This window comes from Cavia porcellus, unplaced genomic scaffold, assembly GCF_034190915.1.
Source record: "Cavia porcellus strain 051 isolate PalLab524CR breed Dunkin Hartley unplaced genomic scaffold, mCavPor4.1 scaffold_4, whole genome shotgun sequence".
Lineage (NCBI taxonomy): Eukaryota > Metazoa > Chordata > Mammalia > Rodentia > Caviidae > Cavia > Cavia porcellus.
Window position 1 is genome coordinate 117,896,640 of NW_026947487.1, and position 5,507 is coordinate 117,902,146.

At 47.2% G+C, this 5,507-nt stretch overlaps 1 long non-coding RNA gene across 1 annotated transcript; it reads right to left on the reverse strand.

Annotated features, from left to right (window-relative positions):
* Nucleotides 1-979: 979 nt before the first annotated feature.
* LOC134475639 (uncharacterized) lies at nucleotides 980-4,025 on the reverse strand. The gene is made up of 3 exons (XR_010046814.1): nucleotides 3,821-4,025; nucleotides 2,008-2,251; nucleotides 980-1,647 (listed from the first exon to the last, which is right to left on the reverse strand). It is a non-coding gene; the product is annotated as an uncharacterized LOC134475639 (long non-coding RNA).
* Nucleotides 4,026-5,507: the final 1,482 nt, after the last annotated feature.

Sequence of the window (5,507 nt, forward strand, 5' to 3'; positions counted from 1 at the left end):
TGGTTCTGGCACCAAATTACACAACTGATGCTCTTGCACAAACCTGGGCTGGGACTGTGATCAGCAGTGTTATTGTCTAGGTCATCTAAAGGTGTTACCAGGCAGCCAGCACTGCTTTGTCAGAGATGTAATTGGATCACTGACACCTGTTGGGGCCTCTCCTGCCTTACTGTCCTTTCCAAGCCCCAGGGCACCTGGCCTTAGAGAAGAAGGCTGCACATTGTTCCCCAGCCACAGCCCCAGTGCACATCTCTGGGCCCCAGGGGTAACAGTGTCCCCACTGACTGGCCAGCAGTTTATGTCTTATTAAACCCCTCACTATCAGCCGACATCTCTTGCTTCAAAAATGATCCTGCTCTGGTAGTTCCCAGCCCTCCCAGGAAAGGAATCCTACCCACAGGCCTGGCCAAGCAGTAGGAGTCCATCCTGGCTGCATGCCTTGGGCCTTGAGGGACCATTCAGCATCCTCTATTGAAACCTTTCTCCCAGAGCCCTCTAAAGATGCTCTCCAGGACAAAAGTGTATGTGGGGACAGACACATACTATTGCCATGGTCTTCCTGTCCTGAAGGTGGGGACTGTTGGTTCTTGAGTTCCTGGAATCTCTGTGTTAAATCATAGCCAAGAAAGTGAAACAGAGATGGTCCTAGCTGGTACCACCATGGCTCCGTGACCTAGTTGCCTGTGCTGCCCTGTCCACCATCACCAGACCCAGGGAGGCTCAGCATGTTTTCCTTGTTGCTTGAGGTGCTTTGAGTTGGGTTTTTCTCCAGCAGTTGGAAACACGGGCTCTACCATCCATAAGCATCTGTATGCAGGTGAGCACACCTGTGCTTTGCAAAGAGTCACCCCCTGTTCAAATCTGTGCCCTCTTACAGAGGGGCCCCTGTCGGCCTTTGGGTGACATTTGCTGGCATTTTTCTCCCTGAATCAAATGAATTGCCTTAAAATCATGTTTACTTAAATTGTGTTTATTCAAATCATGTGTATTTGGGATCTGTGTGCTTTAAGCAGTTGTAGTCAGGGTTTGCAAGGATAACAAGAACACGGGACACATAATTTACAGTAGTATTTATAATACTCAGAAGTCAAATACAGGAAATCCATTCACACTAAGGCCCCCGAAGAGTTCAGCTGAATCCCATGGTAATATCCTGCATGGGTCCAGCTGAAGACCTAGAGCCCATGACAATGCCTCCCGTGAGTCCAATGAGTCTAGAGCCCATGACAAGGACTTACAAAAGTCTGTTTCACAGATCTGCACTGGGAAAGCCCCAAGGTCAATGGTGAAAGCCAGAAAGTCTGTGCCAGGTGGATGAAGGATCTGTGCCACTAGGCTGAAAGTTCTACACTGGAGCCAAGAAACGGTGCTTAAAATAAGGACCAAAGCTTCCCCAAAAAGTACCACAGCCATCCTCAGCGACAATGAAGCCCTGAGCTCCTCTGATCATGAGAACAGCTGAGTACACATCAGGAAGCCAGAATGACAGCCTCCTCTGGATGTTAAACAGCACACATCTTCCCCTCCAGAGCCAGGAAGCGATGCTCAGTGTAAGGACCAGAGCTGCCCCAAAGTGAGCCGCAGCCACTCTCCACCAACAAGGTCCCGAGCTCCTCTGACGATGAGAACAGCCAAGATTGTTGTAACCTATATTAAAAAAAAAAAAAAACCTCATAAGTCTCCCCAGAGACAAGAGAAAGATCAAAGGTAACTCTAAGAGCAGAACAGGATTTTTTTGCCTAATCTAAACTTGCTTGTTAGCCCACCTGAACCTTGTTCTTCCCAAGAAATGTAACCGCAGTGTTCCTGTTCTGTAGTGTGCCGCAAACTCCACCCCGCTGCATGGTGAGACCAGCAGCTGTTTGCGGTTTTACAGGATAAAAACCTGCCCTTTAGCTGTTAGGCGCGCAGTCTTCCATATTGGCTATTGGAGGCTTGCATCGTCAAGCCTGCACTTTAATAAATAATTTTTTCCTTTCCAAATTATTTTCTCTGGCTCCTTCATACCTTAGGAAGCGGGGGACCACCACAAAGATCATATCAGGGAAGAAGCTCAGCGAGCTCCTCCAGAACCATGGCAGAGAACCAACAGCACCAAACAACAACTCTTTCTCTCCAGGTGTCATTTCTATGAAGTGTCCTGGGGGGGGGGCCCTCCGCACCCAGGACCGGGCTGATTCAGTTCAGCTGGACTTTAAGTTGACCATCAGTTTTCAGTTCACCACAGCAGCCTCGTTCAGATTCACTCATTCTATAATAAAATTAAAAAGTGACTTATTCCCCAGGAAATAGACAACCCGGCAGGACAGGAGGCACCTTTGAGTTGTCTAATGTTCTATCCAGAGAGCCCAGAACAAGTCCTTGGCCGCTCAGTAAACGGCTTATTGACTGGTTAGATACATTTATTCACCAGGTAGATGCTTATCAGAGATGACAGCTGACTTTTAATTATCCTTCCTCTTAGCCTGTGGCTCTCAGCTCTACCCAAGAAAATATTAGAGGCTCAAGTTAAAAATAGGGATGCCAAAGCAGTGACTCCTGCAGATGGAAAAGCAGGAATCTTTAGAATTGGTCCTTTTGCTGTCACTGTGAGAAAACTGGGGGACTAGGGGTCATCAAAACGCACAATGTCAGAATTGTTTGTCACGTACTGCTACAAAGGAATGGAGGACCTATGCGTGCTTCCCACGGCCAGCCAATCTGCTTCACAGGTCTGTGTTGGCCCCAGGAGTGGCTGATTCTGTGGATACCAAACACACACCTCCTGCGCTGCTCAGGAAGTGACCTCTGAATTCTGCATGGCTCCTCCCCAAGTGTGCGTTGCTACAGCAGGTGCTAACCCTTTTACTGAGTGTCCAAGGGAGAGAAGAGATTTGCAAAAGGACTCAAACTCAAGGCCCTCCCATTACTGCCTTTCTGAAGCCCAGCCTGATTTCTCCAGATCTCAGAGGGGCCCTGTCTTTGAGCTAGAGGGCTTTTTTTTTTTTTTTTTTTTTTGCCCCCGCATTTATTTGCAGCCATTTATTTGCTAAGGTAAATCTAACCAGATAAGTCACCCATTGGGCATCTGCAGGCCCAGCCTCGAGGTACCTGTTACGGAACCGCTATACTCCTGGAAAAATGCATCTGTCGTGTAATTTTAATAGTTACCACGGAGCCCCGAGCTGGCTCACCACAAAGAAATTACAGGAGTGATCTGGGGAAGTCTTTCAGCCAATAAAGGATTTATCTGCAGTAAGTGACAACGTTTATTTTTATTTTTAACGGAGCTGGTTGAAGCATGCAAAAAATTTAAATATTCTTCATCACTAGTAAGGACTTTAACGCTAGCAAATACGCTAGGCATCTTTTTCTCCAGTTTTCCAGTGGAGCCTATTTTAGCCTAGATCTAAAAGTAAAGTACTTTCTTACCAATGGATTCATTTTAACATTGTTGTGGAAATGGCTTTTCTTGTGCGCCTCAGGGCCACTACGGGTTAGTGTCTTGAACAGCTAACATGGGTTATTTGAGATACTGTCCTGCTTTCCAGAAGAACTATTTGTCATGTTGCTAGAGGAAGCCCAACTCCTCCCACTGAGTTACAGGCCCTGAGGATTTTGCTCAGCAGACTCAGCAGGAAGACAATGGGGTGCATTAACCCATCCTCAGTTAGCTAACCGCTCTGCTGAGCATCCCTAACTGTTAATTGCTGTCTGTTGAGAGCTTAGTCAGGGTGATCTTCTGTATTTCTTAGATTCAGTTCACTTTTTCCGTATGTTAAGCGGTAGGCATGTTACTATCCACAGTTTAGTGGGAGGAGAAGGGCCTGCAGTATCTTACCCAACGCTGCCCAGAGTCATCCAGCTAGGAAAGGGCCAAAGCTTAGATGTGAGCCAGGTCCACTTGAATCCAGAAACCAAATTTAGCCGTCACGGTGAAGATGGTTTCTCATTTTAACATGGCAGTTTTCAGCATCAAACATCTCACCGACTACACTGGCAATTAAACTATCTCTTGCAAAAAAAATGAGTCCCTCAGCAGTAACCTTTGGTACACAAACTCGTAAGTTGCATCAACAATCAAAGCCTTATTTGATGATGTATGGGGTAGGGCTGATGAGGGGGAGGGTGATAGTTAACTGTTGATTTGAATAAAAAATACCCAGCTAAATTGAATTAGCGTAATTCAGGGTGTGGCTGGAGGGATTGCCTGAAAGCAGAGACCCACCTGGGCATGAGTGGCATCCACCAATAGGCTTGCTGCCTGAATGGACGCAGAGGGAGGGGAGAAGGAAGGCTGCTTCCCTTTCTTCAGTCCTGGCCCTCGCCCCGGACGCCCTGGACGTTGTCTCTTGGCTTCAGCCCTGCACTGCAGGCTGTACAGCTGTAGACCTCTGATGCAGACGCATGCAGGACGCTGCACAGAGCTGCAGGCCTCTGACTGGATCCCTCCCATCCCCAGTGTGCAGACAGCCCCTCCACTCTCCTCCCTGCCTGGCTCTGCAGGCGGCCATTGTGAGTCAGCCTTGTAAGCTCTTACATATTTGTGTATCTTGCTTTAAATCTGCTTCCCTAGTAAGCACTGCTTGCTGCAGGGGATGGCGTTAATCTGCTTAAATCCCATTTATACTGCCAGGAGTCTGGTGTGTTAGACACCTGGGTAATCACCCAGGGGGCGTCCTCCAAAAATATATGACTTGGTTTTGCAGCCAACCTTGTCCTGTATTAACATGGATCACACTGCATGAATCCTAATCTCCTCTCTAAATCAGTATCTTGCCAGGGGAGCGCAGGAAGTGATCCCTGCTGACTGACACTACCTCCCCCTTGTCTTACACCATTCTGGATGTGTGGCGCACAGACCTGATTAAAATCTGCTCAAATACAGTACTGGAGATACAAAGTCCAGCTTGTAGAACTGCCCCTCGGTGTTTAAAATCTCCCACAGAAAAGTGAACTTTTTCAGAATACTTGGTGAGTGTGAGTTATTGCTAAGCACTGGAGTACCTTAAGCTTTTGTTCCGAGTGGAAAAGAATTCTTTGGGAGGGGTGATCATGCACTTGCTTGAATGTCCTGAGGTCTAAGATCCATTTCTTATTGGCACTGTGACTTTAGCAAATAATGATGCCCCTTATCCATAAAGAGGAGATGATACAGTCCATTGTCATTGGGGGAGAGGTGATATCCATAAATGGCACCAGGGGCCTTTTGTAACCAAGCAAGGCACTATTCACAGGAACCCTTCATTAAGAATGGCTGCTCCCGGAGACCTGAAGAGTCCGTTTGCAGGGGCAGCTGGTGGGGTAGGGAGGAATGCAAGAGATGCTAGCTGAGCTTCAGACAGCCAGGAGGAGGGGTCAGAAGTGTCAGCCTCACAGCACTGGAACAGAGCTTAGTGTACAGATAGTAACCATTGGTGTCTTACTGATTTGATGCTAGGCAACAGGTGCTGCTTTGTTTATTGTGGTCTTAAAATGATGTTTTTTGTTTGTTTTTATTTAAAGAGAAAAACAAAACTAAATGAAGC